This window comes from Hibiscus syriacus, unplaced genomic scaffold, assembly GCF_006381635.1.
Source record: "Hibiscus syriacus cultivar Baekdansim isolate YM2019G1 unplaced genomic scaffold, ASM638163v2 tig00110890_pilon, whole genome shotgun sequence".
Taxonomy (NCBI): domain Eukaryota; kingdom Viridiplantae; phylum Streptophyta; class Magnoliopsida; order Malvales; family Malvaceae; genus Hibiscus; species Hibiscus syriacus.
In genome coordinates this window covers 2,896,778-2,918,572 of record NW_024062900.1, presented here as the reverse complement: position 1 = coordinate 2,918,572, position 21,795 = coordinate 2,896,778, and the positions used below count along the sequence as shown (strand labels likewise).

Genomic DNA, 21,795 nt, shown 5'->3' with positions numbered 1-21,795 from the left:
ATCTACAAACATAGACCTATAATAGCCTCCAGGAGGGTTCATCTGTGACGGTGGCGGCAGCGGGGTCATAAAACCAGGTGAAGGCAGCGGTGACATCTGGTAATGGAAAGGCGGTGGCAGCATCATATATGGCTGTAGTATGTAAGTCGCTGGATACGGTGGCTGCTGTGAAGGTCTTGCTGGTGTAGCTGAGGATGAACCAGAATCACCTGCTCTCCGTCCACGAGTCGGGGGACGATGGTGCTGTGTCAGTGAACATCTCTGTCGACGTCGCGGAAAGGTTTGCCCTCGTGCATCCTCGAGAAACAGAAACGGTTTCCCGTTACTGTTGAACCACTCATAATAACCGTCAGCAACCATCAAGAGGTTAAGTAAAATGGGCTCTCTACGGGGAAGGCACCGATGTTGATCCTCCCGTAACACGACTCATGCATGATGCCTCACCAGCCAATCTGTATCTGTCTTGCCGTGTCTATCTGTGCTATACAACTCATCCATATTGCGAGGTGCTTCCAAAATTGGTTGAAAACAACCAAATTGTTGGAGTACGCGATCAGTGGAGTGCCACTCGATGGTCGCATAACATATCAAAGGGACTATCGCCATCCAAACATCTGATGACCCCCTCAACTCAGGTGGGATCACCGCCCTCACATCATCAGTAGAATATGACACCCATTCAAACTAAAACAAATATATATAATTTTTATCAAAATAATAATCTAATTATATAACTATAATCTAAAATCGATTTTTAAACATTAAAATTCATACATGTGTGCCAGCCTTCTGATCGATTAACACCCTAATTTTTTCTAAATCATCAGGTAGCTCCTGATGATTTTTCCTATCAATAGACCACCTATTTAAGAAAAATAATTTCTTATTCACTGTATAAGATTATTAATATACAAAATTAGTTTTATAATTACCTCAGGAGTAGCGGAAATATGAATGGGTTCTTGACAACGGGACATAAAAAGGGCAATCGATACCATGCCCAAGACTGCAGCAGCAGGAGACATCCACCGATAGCATTACGCTTGTAGTCAATGGCTCGACACGTCTCCCTGTACAGGCAAGCCAAAATTGTCGAGCCCCAACTGAGTAATCCGGCAAGATAAAAGTCGCTAAGATGTTGTAACCACATACAGTGAACTTGGTTGCGTGATTTATCCGGCATCAGCAACCCTCCTATCAGTTGCAGTATGCATGCCCGTGCATACTGTTTAACTTCATCGTCAGACGCGTCCTCGCTCAACTCCCGAAAATTGGCATCTAACCAATTTAATATGCCTATCTCTCAACTCTAAACCAACCTTCTAATCCCGTTCCTCAACCTCCTAATAGCCTATTAGGATCTTGCTTTAATATGCCTGAAACGTCGGAGAGAAGAATTATACCATAGGTACATAGATTCTTTCCAATCTTATAGAATTAAGGAAGAATGTATTTCATCTCTACAAGCCATGATAGACTTTAAATTTGAATACCTCCCGATTCTTAGAACATGGAAGTTTGATAAACTATTCTCTCTTAGATCTGTTGTCTTTCATCAATTAGTCTGTATTTTCTATTCTAATGCGGTATGTATTCAAAACGAAACTCAATGTGGAACTATAGGAATTAGATCCTACCTTTTAGGACAATATATTCTTATTGATTCCGCAACTATAGCTTCAAAATTTGGGTTAGATGACTATGGTGTCTATGACGAAAACGAAACTGTGGATTATTCATATCTCCCAAGCGCTAGTGTTAGTACCCTTCGATCTCATCACAATCGTTTTCTTCATTTAATGATCTCATGGTGGTTTCGACCATCATCGGGTAGGTACTCCACTCTTCGTGTATTAAGAATAAGATCAAAAAAATCTTCCACAGATTATCTTTAGTGTTCTAGTCGATACCGTAAACATTATCCCATCCAAACATGTTGAAACATTAGTTTGTGGTTGTCTTCTTAGCAATCTCTTTATCAAACTCGGTTTGGATATCTCTCTTAACAATCCTATTCCTCTCCAAAACCCAATCAATCTCACATCTTTGAAGAAAGCAGATTGGAAACAAGACGAGGTAACCAGTCAATGAGTTTTTAGACCCGAAAAGCAAACTCCGGGAGCTAGTTCCTCACGAGCTGCTCCTAACTCCTCTCATGCTCCTCTTCCTCCTCCTCCGGCTCCGGATCTGGATTCTGACGATGATCTTGAATTTCAACAGCTTATGCAAGACATCGATGATCACGTACCCGATGACGAGCCTGCACCGGAACCAGCTCCACAAGAAGATCAAATGCCTCCATTTTTTCGTTAGTTTTTGGAGACATTTGATTTACGGTATGCTTCCATCGAATCCCACTTGACTGCTACTCACGAAGCAGTAAATCAACGCTTAGACACTTTGGAAGCTCGTCAGATGGAGTTTCAAAGGGAGCTGCTTGCACGCATGGATGCTCTCTCTCTTGAGATGCAAGCCCGATTTCCTCCTCTGCCTCCCGATCCTTTTATGGATGATTAGACTTATTTTAGTTTGATTGTATTTGGGATTAAACTTAAAACTTGGATTGATTAAACATTTTTCTATTTTTGGAGTTGAATGATTGGTTGTTTGAACTTATTATAAATATTTAGTTTGGTTTAATGCTTGCATCATTTACATATTAGTTGCATTATGACCAATTATGCCATTTCACATTTTATTATGAATATTGATTATGAAACTAATGGCTAATCTCTCTTTTGATCTTTGATCTTAGTAGCTTAATCTTTAAGTTTCTAAATATAAATTGGCTAAGTTTTTCAAAACCTTGTGTCAAGTTATTTTAGAGTCTTTTTGATTTAACAAAAAGGGGGAGAAGTGTAAAATGTTATAGTAAGGGGGAGTAATTTCAAACTTGATTTTCGAAATAGTTTTTCAAAGAAAATCTTAAAATTACTCAAGTGTTTTGTTATATCAAAAAGGGGGAGATTGTTGAAAACATTTTGATATTTCGATATAACAAATTAAGTTAAATGAATTTTAAGATTTTACAAATGATTTTCTAAGGTATATTCGAATTAATTAATCGGATATCAAATTATTACTCCAAGTCTTTCAAGATCAATTTTAATCCTTATTAAATGTGTAAAATTGTGATTTGCACTTAAACTATTTTTGAAACAATTTTCACAAAGTATTTTGAACCAAAATCAAGCCTTAAATCAATTTTTCAAAGGCATGCACCGATGCATCAATCCATGCATCGATGCACCATTGAATAAATTGAACATCGAATAGTGCATCGATGCACTTGGGTTTTATTAAAACATCGAATGTATTTCATGCATCGATGCACAAGCAATACACCGATGCACTCAGGCTATTTTCAAACATCGAATGCATTTTATGCATCGATGCACACTTGGTGTACCGATGCACTAAGTGTTACAACGGTCAAAATATTTGAATTTTACACTGATGCACCGATGCACTATGGTCATGCATTGGTGCACCGACGCTCCCAACCAGTTTTATTAATTGTTTTCACACAATAACGGCTCTATTGACTCCACTAATCATCCCCAACGTTCAGAAGTGATTCAAGGTGTATTTAAACAAGCTTAGAAGCCATTGATCAAAACAATAAACAACAAGCAACTAGAATCAAGAGAGAATCAAAGAGAAAGCATCAAACCTCAAGTTTGAGCATTTCAAGCCTATTTTTCATTCAATATTCATTTTGCTTTCAAGAACACTATTTGTACTCAATTGTATTCATTCTTGAGTGTTATTTTCTTTGTTCTAGAATTGTGCAAACAATCTACCTTGTGAGGATTTCCTTGTAAGTTTGCAAATTTGTATTGTTCTCTTTGGGAGAGAGTGTTCTCAAGAATTTGGGGTATAATTCTTGAGGATTTGTAAGGTTACTCTTTGTCCTCAAAAGAAAGACAAATGAGTGAATTTGTGGAAAATCCTTAGTGTGGATAGCTAAGGTAGTGGACGTAGACTTTGGTTGAGAAAGTCGAACCACTCTAAATCGATGTGCAATTACTTTCAATTTTCTGCAAAAGCTTCCACCAAATTTTTAATTGCCAATTCACCCCCTCTTGACCGATTCCGTCAATCGATTAACTCAACAATATACCTTAATAAGAGAATATAAGAGTATTTGAGAGAAGTTGAGAGGATTTGGTGTGATGAAAGTGATTGAGAATAGGGGTATTTATAGGGAGGAATGGGTGTGAACGGGCGGGGGTAGGTTGGTAATTAAGGGTATAGCGCGGGGCAGGGGCCGCGCCATACACACGTGTATTCATGTGAGCATAAGGCGCGCTTTACCCCACGTGATGTCAAATCAACGTATAGCGTGTTGCAGGGGGCGCGCCTTACCCCACGTGGTGCCAAATCAACGTATAGCGCGTTGCAGGGGGCGCACCTTACTGCAAAGGGTGTTAGATCGAGAAATATAGTCTGACCGATGCCTGATCGGGAATATTAAATTAAAAAGATGATTTTTCGGAAAAAACACCCTTCCTTTTTGGTTGATGAGCACATCTAATTAATGCGATTATATAAAGACTTTTTTTGTAAACCAAAAATAAATAAGCGGAGTAAATGTGTTAGAAATGCATGGGTTTCGAACACCGTGATTCATCAAAACACATTATTAATTAAATTGTGTTTATTAAATAAATATAAAAAATAAATTACATATTTTATACCTAAATTATTACATTTATTCTTTTCAGTATATAAACATTAATTTTTAAAAAAAAATTATTAACAACAATGTTTATATGACATGACATATCAATTTTTATTATTTTTAATTATAACATGGCCTTTTTATTTATCTGTCAACATTTTTAATTAATTTTATTTAATCAATTAGGTGGTGAGATAAAAAGATAGAAATCATTCTACTCTTAGTATGAATTAAACTTAGGCCACTTACATGGGATACAAATCACTCAACCATTAAATTAAACTAGTCATTTGGATAAATTTTTATCACATTTTGTATTTTATTTATATAACAATATCTCCATAAAATCAATATTTTTCGATGATTATAAAATTTCAATATGAAATACTTTAAACTAATAATCGAGAGTTTAGCCACTTAATTGTAAATGGATCTATTTTTATGATACTAGCTTAATACTTACTTAGAATCTATAGGGTGAATAATGCATAAATGTATATAAGCCTTTCTTTCTCCCAAGTTTTTTTTCTCTTCCAGAGTGTGCCGTTCACTTTTTCTTTCTTCATTTTGGCTTGACCAACAGTAAATTCATTCTTAGTATTGATTGTTGATCGTTGATATTCCTTATTTTTTATTTTTATTATTTATTATTTTTTTAATTTTTAATAATCTTGCTTTTATGGTACTTTTGTTTTTGTTTTCATGGCATGTTTTTTTTCCTTTTTGACATATTTTCGGTTTTTTTTATCAATTGGTTAGTCATTTTTTTATGTTTATCTTTCCTCATAGTTGGATTCGACAACACTTCAATTGATTATAGCGGTGTATATTTATTATCCTGATGATCTCTCATGTTTTGGACTCTCAGATTGGATTTGGATACGCATTGCATTCGTGGAAAAATTTCTCACGTCGCTCAACTTTGATTTGCAGTTTGTCAGTTGTCTTTTAATAGTTTGATTTTCTTTTGTGGTTGTTTACCGATGCAGATAGATTTGTTCGTATTTATCTTTCGTTCGAGCTATTTGGTTAGATTTTGAACATTTTCATTATATGATCCTTATTTGATCTCAAGTGGCTAGTTTATTGTGTTAATGGTTATAAGAAAATGTCTAAATCATGTGTTTAATTTACTATTATGATTGTAAACATTTATTGTAATTTTAGATATTTCATCTATTTAAAAAAACTAGTGGTTTATAATTTAAAAAAAGCTTAATACTTATATCATTATAAAATTATAAGGCTAATTTTCATTTTATTTAAAAATAAAAATTAATTAAGTAATTTATTATATATATTTATAAAATTTATATGAAATCGTTATGGAAAAGTATATTTATAATATTATAAAAATATTTATTTAATTTTTAAAATTATATTATTTATTTATTTTAAATGATATTCATTACGTATTTTAATAATATTAATTATTTACTTAAAATAATATTATTTTTAAATTATATATTTAATTTAAAATAATATTATACAAAACTAATGATAGTTGGATACTAAACATATAATTTATCTTAAATTTTAATTTTTTTAAAATAAAATAGATAATTTAAAAATAATATTATTTCAAAAAACAATTAATATGATTTTAAAAATTAAATAAATATTTTTATAATATTATAAATATACATTCTATAATGATTTCATATAAATTTTATAAAAATATATAAACTATTTAATTATTTTTATTTTTAAATAAAGTAAAAATAAGTCTTTTAATTTAATAATAATATAAGTAAGTATTAAGTTTATTATAATAAAAAATATTCACTTTATAGTTGAGTGAGTAAGTATTAAGTTTATTATAATAAAAAATATTTACTTTATAGTTGAGTGATTAAACTTTCAGACATTAATTTAAAGTATCATATATTTGAATCATATAATTATCTAAAAATATTAATTTCGCAGTAATACGTTATATAAGTTAAATACAAAATGTGATCAAAATTACTTAGGAATACACTTTTAGATAAAAGCCTATTTTGACTGCAAAAACAATATCAAATAAGTAAAAATATAAAACAAATTACGGTGAAAACGATGGTTTCAAACCAACCGCAAAAACTAGGATTTATAGCTTTTTCATTTTCAACTTTGTGTTTGAGAGCAAATTATAATTTTCCCTTATTAATATATGAGTTCCCCTCAATTATATAGTTACATTTTATTTTAAAATTTTAATATTAATATATCCTTAAAAAATAATTTATTACTTAATAATTTATTTTAATTATTTAAAAGTAAATATAATTTAAATTTTATATTTAATATAATTTATTACTTAATAATTTAATATTAATATCTTTAAAAAATAATTTATTTCATATTTTTATTATATTTTAAGTGTTATATTTTATATATCATAGTATTAATAAGTGTAAATATAATTTAAAATATATATTTTTAATTTACAACATAATGTCTACAATGATATTTTATATTTTCAAACCATTTTTTAACAATAAACTCAAACAGTTAAATTTTAAATTACACTTCTAAATAAAACTTTTAATTTTTTTTTCTAACGCAATTTTAAAAGCCACTTTTTAAAAGCTTTGTCAAACTAGCCCTTAAATGACTAATTTAGTTTAATTATTGATTGATTTGTATCTTATATAAGAGTCATAAGTTCAATTCATACGTGAAAAAAGAATGGGTTTTTATATTTTATCCTCATAAGTGATGAAATGTGTCACACACCTAATTAGTTGAATAAAATTAATTAAAAAATAATGATAGATAAAAAAGTGATGTGTTAATTAAAAATAATAAAAAGTTGACATGTCATATCATATAAATATTACCACCGTTAATGATTAAAAAATAAAATTTAAATACTAAAAAAAACAAGGTTCATATAATGAAATTTACTTAAATAATTAACTTTCGTGGTGTGTTGCGGTATGTAAGATGTATCGTAGAATTTTCTGTTAGAAATAAAATTAAAACGTGTTAAATAAATTCTCAAAGATGGCTGTAAGAACAAATTAGGCTACGTCCCGCATTTCAGACATATGGTTAAGACTTAGTTAATAACCACTATTGGCTCGAAAACAAAGGCAAAATAAAAACCGAACTTAACGGTCATCATGAACAATGTCAGCCTCTCAAACACCCAACTTTCACTCCCACACAGGCACACAAATATTTCTCACCAATCTCTTTCTCTTTTGTAATTTTCTCAGAAAATTTCTTCTTTTTCGGTTTTACTCTGTATTGCAATTTTCTTTTCAATAAACTGGAAAGTGTTCATTCCTCGTTTAGGAAATCTGGGTTGTTTCCTTTGTATGATCTTAACTTGCTTTTGAAATGGTAGAAATTTTCCAGGCTTCGGATTGAGAGATTAACAATGGTAAACCCAAGTTTACATAGTAATTTTTTTCTTAAGTAAATTTAACACTAACGTATGGGTATGGATCTAGTTACTATGGTTTCACTTATATTTATGAATCAAATAAAGACTTGGGATATATAGATGGATATAAGCAAGGAACACTTATGTTCATGGATTTAATTGCGGTTGTGGTCTTTTGTTTTGGTTGCGTTGTGTTTATCGCGGTTACGAACATAACGAATGATAATGCGATCATTAAGGACATCATGGTTGTATAATAAGGGTTTCGACGACAGCACCACCACTATATAACGGCCGCTATTTTGATCGCAGACTGCTATTTACATCCCTGCTTATGTTACTCAAAATTTTGTTTTTTTCATAAAATAATCCTCCAAATATGCCCAAAGCTTACCCCTATGCTTATGCTTGACACTGGTTAAACTCAGATTTTGCATGTGTAGTTTTTGTTAGAAAGAAAAACAAAGTATTGGATGTTGTTGTTTTACAGAAAATTTTGGTTTGAAAGATATGTTAACGTGTTTATTACATATGTTATAGGCAACTTCTGTGAATATTACTGTCGGATCTCATGTCTGGGTTGAAGACCCGGACGAAGCCTGGATTGATGGGCAGGTTTCAAAGATCAGTGGAAAAGATGCCGTGATTCAGACCACTAATGGTAAAACGGTATGCAAACTACCTATATTAAGCATTCCATTTGAATTCAGACCGAATTATCGGGACTCGATTGAGTGTCAAATAAGGATACGTTTTCGATACAAGTTATTTTTTCAAATATTTAGAACATCAATATCTCCTTCTCCATGTTCAACATCTAATCATTTATCATGTGTCTGGGATTGACGTTTCTCTTGTTGATCAACATAAAGGTCACAGCAAACTTATCAAAAATATATGCAAAAAGACATGGAAGCTCCCCCCGGTGGAGTTGATGACATGACAAAGCTATCTTACCTACATGAGCCTGGAGTTTTGCAGAATTTGAAAAACAGATATGAATTGAATGAAATTTATGTAAGATTCTCTCTTATTTTCATGAAATCACAGATGTTATATATACTTACATATGTATTGTGTATATATATATATATTAATATCTATGTGCAGACTTACACAGGAAACATTCTAATTGCTATAAATCCATTTCAAAGACTGCCTCACATCTATGGTTCTCATATGATGCAACAATACAAGGGAGCCCCTTTTGGAGAGCTTAGCCCTCATGTTTTTGCAGTTGCAGATGTTGCATACAGGTTATTCTTCTTCAGTTTATAAATGTACAACTTTTTTCTTCTTTTTTTTTTCCGGGTATAGTTGATGAACAAATTTAAAGAGGAATATGAACAACAATCAGGGCCATGGTTAATGAATCAAAAAGCAATTCAATTCTGGTGAGTGGTGAAAGTGGAGCAGGTAAAACGGAAACAACCAAAATGCTTATGCGATACCTGGCGTATCTTGGCGGTCGAGTTGCCACAGAAGGACGAACAGTTGAACAACAAGTTCTTGAAGTATGATTCAATGATTTCATATTATCACTCATCAGAAAATGTCACTCTGATTTCTTGCTTGATATCTGATATGAACATTATATTATCTGAATCCAGTCTAATCCAGTCCTTGAAGCATTTGGCAATGCTAAAACCGTCCGAAATAACAACTCCAGGTAAGAACGGACCTGGAAATCTGTGTATTCTTACGTTTTGTAATCATGTTTAACAAAAAAAGTTAATAATCTGTGTTGTAAGAAGATGGGTATTAATTTGAATTTTTTGTAAGCAACTGGTGATTAAACTATGACAATATGATGGAACTTATGGGGATATCTTATGAACAGAATAAACTAGCAAATTGCAAATATAGGCAACTTATTCTATCAAATCTTTTTTGCTGCGTTAGAAATCATTGAGCTCATTACATCTTATCTCATGCATACATGCATATAAAGTTTATTGATTTGCTTCTTTGTAAACGAAACGATGATTAAACAATGACAAAAGGACACAACTTATGGGGATGACGTATGCATTGAACATGCTAGCAAGTCCAGGCAATTTAGTCTATCAAATCTTTCTTGTTGCAAAAAAATCAATGAGCTCATCCCATTCATGTAAGTACATACATACTCCTGGCAACACTGATCTATCCTAAATCTCATACTGGTGCAGTCGTTTCGGTAAATTCGTTGAGATCCAGTTTGATAAGCATGGAAGAATATCAGGAGCAGCCATCAGGACTTACCTTTTGGAGAGATCTCGTGTTTGCCAAGTTTCTGACCCGGAGCGCAACTATCACTGTTTTTATCTTCTTTGTGCTGCACCACCAGAGGTATTTTTGTTGGTTTCTTGTGCGATCATCTCCATAATTTGAAATATTAGGCATTTTAATTTTTTCAATGAGTGTTAAATCACCATTTTACAGGAAGTTGAAAAGTACAAGTTGGGAAAACCCGAAAGCTATCACTATCTTAACCAGTCCCGTTGCATCGAACTAGTTGGTGTAAGTGATGCCCAAGAATATCTTGCTACAAGGAGAGCTATGGATATTGTAGGAATTAGTCACAAAGATCAGGTATATATATATATATATATATGTAACTCTTACACCTGCAAGAATTCGTCTGGTTTCTTATGAAACAAAAACTGGATTGATCATCATTGTATCCCACTTGCAGGAGGCAATTTTCCGAGTTGTTGCTGCAATTCTTCATCTTGGAAACATTGTATTCACTAAAGGAAAAGAGGCCGATTCGTCGCTTCCAAAAGACGACCAGGCTAAATTCCATCTGAAAAACAGCAGCAGAGCTTCTGATGTATGTGCTTTTTTTTCTTATGTCACAAAGGCCTTTTTTAGGGTATTTTAACTGCCATACTTATCAAGCCACTGAATTTTCACTTCATTATCAGGTGTGATGTTAAGGCCCTGGAAGATGCATTGTGTAAACGTAATATGGTCACACCCGAGGAAATTATAAAGAAAAGCCTTGATCCGCAAAGTGCGACAGTTAGCCGGGACGGTTTGGCTAAAACAATATATTCACGATTGTTTGATTGGTGAGACAAGCTTGCATACATAACAATCTCATATGATCAGATGAGAAATGTTTTGCAGGTTCTGAGATAATGCTTCTCTGCTTGTGTGCACAGGCTGGTAGACAAAATTAATAATTCAATCGGACAGGATCCGAACTCAAAATTTCTAATCGGAGTCCTAGACATATACGGTTTCGAAAGCTTTAAGACTAATAGGTATGCTCTACTCTTGTAGGCTTCATCTTGTTGTCACAACTACTAGGATCCTCCGGTTCATGAAAAAAAATTAAAAATAAGTAAACATATCTGTCTGACACTTAAACCTAAGTCTGAGTAATATTCGACATGTCTCTCCGTGCAGCTTTGAGCAGTTTTGTATTAACTTCACAAATGAGAAGCTGCAACAACATTTCAATCAGGTAAAGTCTTGAACCATGATTTGATCATTTCAGTTATATGAATTTGATCCAAAACAATAAAAGTTATGTGAATCTCGTATGTTCTTCAGCATGTCTTCAAGATGGAGCAAGAAGAGTACACAAAAGAGAAGATCAACTGGAGCTACATAGAATTTGTTGATAATCAAGATGTCCTGGATCTTTATTGAAAAGGTTAAGCCACCTATGTATTACGTTTAACCATTAATGTTACATGAGGTGTCAACGAGATTTTTCCTTGCTTTTATATGTACCAAACTCCTCATATGGCTTAACTCTTTTCATTCAAACCTGAACTATGTATTAACATAGTTCGTAGTATGCTGCAAAAAGCTGGTTTGGTATTCCATACTGCTTTATTTTCTGCTTCATTTGTATTATCCTTAACCATTTTGCTTAATAATACATATTTTCATTTTTCTTTCTTGGCAGAAACCAGGGGGAATCATTGCTCTTCTCGATGAAGCTTGGTATAGCATTAGCCTTTGATGTCTTATTCTCAATGAAATTCACCCGCAATTAATTACATAACTTCCAAATACTCAGTAGTTTCTATATTTTTTCAGCATGTTCCCGAAATCAACTCATGAAACTTTTGCAAACAAGCTTTATACGACGTTTAAGAACCACAAAAGATTCATCAAGCCGAAATTGTCTCGCACAAATTTCACCATTGCTCATTACGCAGGAGATGTATGTTTCCATAGCACAATGTTTACGAGTAAATAGCTGGATCTTCTGTGCCATTTTTTAGATTATATTTTAAATAACGTTTCATTTTTCAGGTCCAATATCAATCTGAGCAATTTCTGGACAAAAACAAGGATTATGTGGTTCCTGAGCATCAAGACTTGTTGAGTGCTTCGAAATGTTCATTTGTATCAGGCCTTTTCCCAGCACTTCCAGAGGAATCATCTAAATCAGCCAAGTTTTCCTCTATTGGTTCTCGCTTTAAGGTCATTTTGCGTTTGTTGTCTTACCTGCTACCAACTGAATAAAGCCTCTTACAATGTCATTTTGCGTTTGTTGTCATAGACTGCAAGAAGTTTGGGGAGTAACACTGGTTTGATAAAATGCTGCAGATACAATTACAGTCACTAATGGAAACGTTAAACTCTACGGAACCACACTACATCCGATGCGTAAAGCCTAACAACCAACTTAAACCGGCTATATTTGAGAATCAAAATGTCATGCAACAACTTCGTTGCGGAGTGAGTTCAGAGTTCTCATTTATTTTCAATTCTCAACTGGTTTTGCAGAGGGATTCTTGTTTCCTCTTAATATTTTCTGTTCTTTTTACGCTAGAAGTTGGCTCTTGCAGGGTGTTCTAGAGGCAATTAGAATCAGTATGGCTGGATATCCAACTCGTAGACCGTTCTTTGAGTTCATTAACCGGTTTGGTCTTCTTTGTCCTGAGGCTCTGGAAGGAAAGTAAGTGAGCTCTTTCGTTGTAAAATCGCAATTATCTGTGGTGAAACCGGTGTAATCCTGTTTGGTTATGAACTTTGCTGTTTTGCAGGGTGTTCTAGAGGCAATTAGAATCAGTATGGCTGGATATCCAACTCGTAGACCGTTCTTTGAGTTCATTAACCGGTTTGGTCTTCTTTGTCCTGAGGCTCTGGAAGGAAAGTAAGTGAGCTCTTTTCGTGTAAAATCGCAATTATCTGTGGTGAAACCGGTGTAATCCTGTTTGGTTATGAACTTTGCTGTTACAATATTGCTCCACATAATTGAACTAATGTGTCCACTCTTCACTTCAATTACATCGATTATAAGCAGTTACGATGAAAAGACTGCATGCATGAAGATTTTGGAAAAGTCAGGACTTAAAGGATTTCAGGTAATTCAATAATTTTTCATATAGCAGTTGGAATTTTTCAAGCTCGTGCAATTTATTGTGATGTTGCTGTGTTGAAGCATCAATAATTGAGCTCAAAACGGTGGTTTTTTTCTTTTGCAGGTAGGTCTAACAAAGATCTTTCTAAGAGCTGGTCAGATGCCGGAATTAGATGCACGAAGAGCGGAAGTACTCGGTGGGGCCGCAAATATTATACAGCGCCGCATTCGTACTCATATATCTCGCAAACGATTCCTTGCATTGCAAAAGGCCGCTATTGATCTTCAGTCTATTTGTAGAGGTAAGGGTTGACAAAGAAACAATCTACTGGCATGAGGTGGTGAATTGTTGGTGTATGCTAAAGTCTTCCACCTTTTCCTTTGTTCGTGATATGAAGGCTGGAAATAGTTGAAATAATACATCAGAAAATGTTAAATCGACATCATTCTCGAGCTAATTTTCACACAAACATGAATAATCTGTAGGAACATTGGCCACCAAAATTTATGAAAACAAGAGAAGGCAAGCAGCAGCTGTGAAAATTCAGAAGAACACAAGGAGGCATCATTCTAGAGTAGCCTACAACAAACTCCACATATCTGCCCTTGTCTTACAGACATGTTTGCGTGCAATGGCCGCTCGTAGAGAATTTCGATCCATGAACTTAAATAAAAATGCAACTTTGCTTCAGGTTATACTCTCAATCATATTAGGTTGCTTCTTTCCTAGTCTATCTGTTTGAGACTAGTCCTTATCCTATAATTCAGAGAAAAATGAAAATAAAAAATCGCAGGCTTGGTGGCTCTGTAGGAGAGCTGTCAGATATTACAAGAAACTTACGAGAAGTTGTATTGTGACGCAAACCCGGTGGAGGGGAAGACTTGCACGAAGAGAGCTCCGGAAGCTCAAAATGGTCTGTCTTGGATAAACTTTCTTTTACAGCTATACATCATGCATGGTGATGGTTTCTTCAAAAAGTATTTGATTTTTATCCGTTTAAGCATCCTATTTTGCCTTGTTTATGTAGGCGGCGAGGGAAACTGGTGCCCTGAAAGAAGCAAAGGATAAGCTCGAAAAGAACGTTGAGGAACTTACATGGAGGTTGCAGCTAGAAAAACGTTTAAGGGTAATAGTTTTGTTTATGCTAAAACATGACAAATTGTGTTTCATGGTGCATTAAGCTAATGCAAATCATGTTTAGTTACAAGCAATAATGTACATAGTACTGTGTTCCGACTTCAGCGTCAACATTCTTCAATTGTATTCAGTTTTATAAATATGTATGTTCATGGAAAGCCTTGAAACTATGTTTGCAGACTGATCTAGAAGAAGCAAAAACTCAGGAGATCGTGAAACTGCAAATCACAATGCAAGAAATGCAGCAAGCCATCGATGAAACCAATGCATTGGTTGCTCAAGAACGAGAGTCTGCGAAGAAAGCTATTGAGGAAGTTCCCCCGGTTGTTCAAGCGAAAGAAGTTTTAGTCCAAGACACAAAGAAAATTGAATGTCTAACAGAAGAAGTGGAAAGCCTAAAGGTATTATCCTCCAAAACCGAATATATCTTCATATAACAATGCAAGAATTTTGTAGTATCCATGACCCTATGGTTCTTATCACCTTTGTTTCCCACAGGCCACATTGGAATTAGAAAAACAAAGAGCTGATGAGGCAGAAGGAAAGTACAATGAACTCCGGGAATCGAGTGAAGAAAAACGGAAAAGACTGGAAGAAACTGAGAAAAAAGTTCAACAACTTAGTGATACAATTAGAGGGTAGCCTACCAGGGATAATTGCCTTGTTTACTATAAATGGTCATGTTTTTGTGTCAAGACCATATGATACATATGCTTTTCATGTGGTTGATTGAACTCAGATTGGAAGAGAAGCTCACTAATATAGAATCGGAGAATAAAGTACTGCGGCAACAGGCAGTTTCTATTGCTCCTAATAAGTTCCTTTCAGCACGTTCAAGATCGATTTTGCAGGTAGTTTGAATAACGAGCTTGTATATAATTTGCGGTTGAACTTTGAATGTCTCGTATGATTGAGGAGATTCACTGGTTGTCTAATGATTGACAGAGAGGTTCGGAGAGTGGTCACCTGGAAGCAAGGGCATCCGTGGTGAGTAAAGTTCTTGTAACTTGAAACTATTAGGCCTTGGTGTTCTTTGTTGTCTGAATTGTTTTTTCGCGGTCAATGTACTTTCAGCCGGATCTTCACAGCCCATCAATAAACCTTCGGGAGACTGCTGAAGTCGAGGAGACACCACAAAAATCATTGAATGAGAAACAACAGGAAAATCAGAATTTGCTCATTCGATGTATAGCACAAAATTTAGGCTTTGCAGGGAACCGACCTGTTGCAGCCTGTATCATATATAAATGCCTTCTGCAGTGGCGATCGTTTGAAGTCGAGCGAACTAGTGTCTTTGATCGGATCATCCAGACTATAGGGAATGCTATTGAGGTTGGAATATCAAACTTTTCACCCTGATGTTTTTCCATAAGTTTCTTATTAGAAACCTCAGATTCTTGAACTGATTGTTGGCACTTTAATTTCAGACCCAGGATAACAATGAGATCTTGGCCTATTGGTTATCCAATGCCTCCACACTTCTGTTGCTACTGCAACGCACATTGAAAGCTAGCGGTGCCGCTGGAATGACTCCAACACGGCGTCGATCATCATCGGCTACTTTGTTTGGGAGAATGACCCTAGTAAGAATTATCACTGATGTCAATCCATACCCTTCAATAACTTTTGGTTTCTGTAATTAATCCATGGATGGCTTTTATTGTCTTAAAGAGTTTCCGTGGAGCACCACAAAGCGTCAATCTCTCCTTAATTAATGGCAACATCAAAAGTGGGACGGATAATCTCCGGCAAGTCGAAGCCAAGTACCCAGCTTTGCTTTTTAAGCAACAACTTACAGCATATGTGGAGAAAATATATGGAATGATTAGAGATAATCTAAAGAAAGAAATTTCACCACTGCTAGGATTATGCATTCAGGTATTATACATATAATATATAGAGACACACAAGCATATATATCAGAATCAGATTAAGTGAAGGCAATGATGAGAAGGAAACAAGAACCATGAGAAAGAAACAAGAACCACTTTTTTTTAACTCTAATTTAATGATATAGGCACCGAGAACATCCCGAGCAAGCTTAGTTAAGGGATCGTCGCGATCCATTGCAAATACTGCAGGCCAACAGGCTTTGATTGCTCACTGGCAAGGGATTGTGACGAGCCTTGGAAACTTCTTGAACACTTTGAAAGCAAATCATGTTAGTTACAGCCCAACTTTTCTCCTTTTGTTCATATCTATAGTTCCCTTGTTTTGGGGAACTTAGTCGAATGTCATTTGGCTGAAGGATTAACATTTGGTCGATTCCTTTACAGGTGCCCCCTTTCTTAGTCCGAAAGGTTTTCACGCAAATATTTTCATTCATCAATGTTCAACTATTCAACAGGTTACAGTTCAGGCTGCAATTTTAGATCTTCATAGTTGGTCTTCTGCATACACTTTTGATTTGAATTCACTATCTTGTTGTAGCCTTTTGCTGAGGAGAGAGTGTTGCTCCTTCAGTAACGGTGAATACGTTAAAGCCGGATTGGCTGAACTGGAACACTGGTGTTACAAAGCAACCGACGAGGTACCTTCAACTACCTCTGGAATCACTTTCGAGTTCTTTGATATGCACTTGCAAAAGAAACTAAACACATACTATAAATGCAGTATGCAGGTTCAGCTTGGGATGAGCTCAAGCATATTAGGCAGGCCATTGGTTTCTTAGTATGTTCCTATTGTTGCAGCATTTTCTATCTGTACGTCCATGACTAGAGTTGTGCATTAATAATATCATTGGTACTGTTAATTCTGATTCAGGTAATACATCAAAAGCCGAAGAAAACGCTGGATGAAATAAGTCACGATCTCTGTCCGGTGAGATACGATACGAATGTAACCCGGAATGAGATATAAATATCCCCTGCTGAATCTCAAGTCTCAAAGTAACTTGATTTCCATTTGCAGGTCCTCAGCATACAGCAGCTGTATCGTATCAGTACGATGTATTGGGACGACAAGTACGGTACGCATAGTGTGTCCCCAGATGTAAGTTCCCCAAATGCAGGTTTACCGGGGGAAAAAAAAAACAAGATTAAAGCTACATCCTGACATAGTTGAGCTTTGCTGGTTTATCTGAATCCAGGTAATAGCCAATATGAGAGTGCTGATGACAGAGGATTCGAACAATGCTGTTAGTAATTCCTTCCTGCTGGATGATGACTCCAGGTTAGCAGATGTATTCGAAATATCCGAAGACATTGATTGGAACATAATCCGACATTTTTGTAACACAGAATTTGTGTTGATTTTTGCAGCATTCCATTCTCTGTGGATGACATATCGAAGTCAATGGAACAAATAGACATTGCAGACATTGAACCACCACCGCTTATCCGTGAGAACATAGGATTTAGTTTCTTGTTGCCACGTTCGGATTAATAAAAAGATATGATGCTTGCAATTGCAACGGGATTGGTTCTATATTTCAATCCGTCCAAGATCTAGAAGAATTATTTGTCGTATAGCTCATTCATTTGCTCCCTGCTCGGTATAACTGTCGAATGTTGTACAATTCCCAATTTTGCAGTGTTTTCAATTTCTTTTCTGCATTATTTTTAATAATGTGAGGTATCTGTTTACATTTTTTTTAATTTATTGACAATACACTGCAATTGTTCGAACCTAGAACCTCTAATAAGAACAACTAGACCCTGTTCTAAGCTGGCCTTGGAACAGATCTTTAGTACTTTGGTTCAGAGTGAATTACTACAATTCAAGTTTAATAATAAATATAGATTTTAATAAAAACAAAGATAGAGATAATATCATATCTTTACTAGTGGAGAAGATAATAATCTCTTTATATCTACCAGGTAATTTATGAATTGTGGATGAAGGATTCAAAAAATTAATAAACATTGTGAATCGATCAATAATTACATTCTTTTATTAAAAAAGAATATGTTGTGAGCGCATAATCCAGGACTTTGAAAGCATCATTTTCAGAGAATATAAAAGACTCTCAAATGACTTTTATTCAATTGTGAAGGTCCAAATTGACCTTGCATATCCCAAGTTTATTTGAACCCATCAAGAACACCTTACGAATCTGTTTGAAACACTTAACAATCACTTGTGATTAGTCACAAAGAAGTCCCTCTGATGAAACTAATCTACATTAATCTTAATCCATTCTTCCTACGACTTAGTCTGTATACTCATTCTCGTAACATGCTCGTTTCCTTTAAATTCTTGCATCCCAATTTCACCAGCCATCATAATCTCCAAATACAATCGCATATAAAATACTTTTTTTGTTGCATGAATCAAGTGATTTCAGTGATTAAGGGTTTGTTATTCTTACTAGAGGTTTCAGGTTCAAATACCAGTAGGAGATGAGCGTTCATTTTCAATTAATTGAGAGTACTTGAATAAATACTAACTTGTATTCACTTATATCATATTTATAAAAAAAGAAAAACTTTCTAATTATGCATTTTCTATAAGTTCCACGCTATAATCACTATTTGACCACTGTTACTTACAATTGGGGCCAAAACGATTTGAACATTGATCACTTAGGAAACTAAGCATGTGCCCAACCATTCAGCCAAGACTAATACTTGTACTAAAATACACAACATGATGTATATATATATTTTTATCTTAATATATAAATACTTAACTTAAATTCATAATATATATATCTATATATATATATATATATATATATATATATATATATATATATATATATATATTAACTTAAGAAATATTTTTTTTATATAATAACTAATATGAAGAAATTCGGATTTCAGGGTAGGCACTACCCACGGGATATCTATGTATCAACTGTTGGATATATGTATGAATTGATATGTATATATAATGTATGTATGAATTGATATGTATATTTAAAGTATGTATGTATAATTAATATATAATGTAAGTATAATTAATTAATATATAATGTATGAATTGACATATATGTATAATGTATAATGTATGAATTATTTATTAATGTATAATGTATGTATGTATAGATGCATGTTAGGATTTTAGGCACCATAAATCAACCGAAAATATAACCAAGAGGGGATGAATTGACTTTTGGAAAATTTGGGAATTGAGGAGAAATGATACATAAATTAGGCACAATGATTTATATTGGTTCAATTTCCTTAATAAAGTTTACATCCACTACTTTAGCTCCACATTAAGGATTTTCCAACAAATTCACTAATTTGTTATTTCTTTTCAATGGCTAAACTAGAACCACTCTCCTTTTAATGGCTTAAGAGTAACATTTGTAAATTCTCTAGTTTTCAATGGCTAAACTAGAACCACTCTCCTTTTACAAAGGTTAAAGATGTGTAAACAAGAAAACCTCTAAAAGTATGTGTTTACAAAATTAAGCTCACAAAAAATACTCTATGTACAAGTGAAAAGGAGAAAATAAGATTGAAATTGAAAGAGGTTTTCTATAGATTTAGATTGCTTGGATAGGTGTTGTAACCTTCTTTAAGTGTCTTCAACTTGTTTTTATATGTTTGAATGAGTTTATAGCCGTTGAGGATATTTTGGAGCAGTTAGGGATTACATTTCTACAAAATAAAATTGCCCAAAATAGGGAGTATTAGTACTTGAGGCTAGGAATATCGATACTGCCTTCGTAATATTTAAATAAAATAGCCATTAATGACCGTTGGACTAGGAGATTATCGATACTAGCGTTATGGTATCAACACTACTATCTAAAGTAGTATCAATACTCTTTTAAGTATCGGTACTATTTTTGCCTATTGGAATTTGAACACCTTTGAAAACAAAAGATATTATCGGTACTAGAAGATGAGTATCGATACCTCTCTTACCTTTGATATCGATACTGCAAGAATAATATCGACATTGTTCATGCAATATCGATACTGCATGAACAATATCTATAATATTTTCCTAGAAAATTGTTTTTGTGTTCATATTCTTGTTTAATGGACTTTGAATTATTTTTGAAACATTCGAATAAATTCAATCAAGTCCAAAAATATTTTACCCTTAATATGTTATATCAAAATAGATTCAATAATCTCCCCATTTTTTATATAACAAAACATTTTAAAAATGTCTTTGCCAAACTCACCCTTAATAAAACATTTAATGAAAAAGAAAAATGTTTTGAAAAATATTTGAGCTCCCTGTTTTTCATTCTTGAAATTGAATTTTTCAAACCTATACTTCTCCTCCTTTTTGTTATAAAAAAAATAATTCAAACTTTGAGGTACAAAATAACAATGGAGAGTAAGTAGAGAATTGTAACATAAAATGATTTTAAAAATCAAAAGCTCCCCCTGAACAAAAGCATTCCATGAAAAATATTTGACACAAAAAAATAATTTAACACTTAAAGAGTATTGAATTTCAACAAATATAAACAAACATGTTAGTAAAACATGAAATTCGATATACATCCAAGTCTATTATGCGTTCTCATGAAATAGACTTTATAACTCATATGCATAAAGCATTACAAATGTTATGAATTTGAATATTGATATCAATTTTTAGAGAGATATCATTTAAGTGAAAAACATATGAATAAACATTCAAATTAAGGTCAAGAAAAATAAAGATACTTAAAAAAATTGAAAAAAAAACAACTTGACCAAAAATCATTATGATGAACAAAAACATTTATGAAAATATTTAACAAAGAAAGTTGTTCATTATAACATATTTTCAACACATGAGAGAACAAAAAACAAGTACACATTTATGCTCAACACTCATGCATGCATAAAACATAGAATAGACAATCAAATTAAAAAATCAAAAAGTTTTAAGGTTAGAGATTACTCATCCTTTTTCTTGTGTGACTAGAGCATTTGAAATTATTTACCTTTATAACCATTTCTCCAACACACACCTACAAGAGACATTCATTTGAAATTTGGTACCCACATTTCTTTGGGTCCTAGACGGTTAGTTCCAATGTCTCTAGTTCCCTTAGGAACCCATACTTGTCTAATTTTAAAATGTTTTCTTTTCTTTATAAGACAAGTATGTGAAACATGACCATGGAAATGTAATGTGAGTATTTTACCATTTTTAAAATAAATGAATTGTTTTGAGAAATGATTTCTTTTTCTTTTGTTAAACATTCAAGCTTAACTTTCAAATTAAAATTTTCTTCTTCTAAACTTTCAATTTTGATTTTTGAAAGATCAAAATCATTTTTCAAAATCAAATTTTGCTTTCAAAACCAAATTATTTTTATTTTTAAATTTGGAAATCAATTTCTTATATTTGGATTTCATGGTCTTAAATTTCAAATATAATTTGGAATT

The 21,795-nt window shown here is 33.5% G+C and overlaps 1 pseudogene; it reads left to right on the top strand.

Annotated features, from left to right (window-relative positions):
• The first annotated feature begins 8,966 nt into the window (after nt 1–8,966).
• Nucleotides 8,967–17,890, top strand: LOC120144875 (annotated as a pseudogene).
• Nucleotides 17,891–21,795: the final 3,905 nt, after the last annotated feature.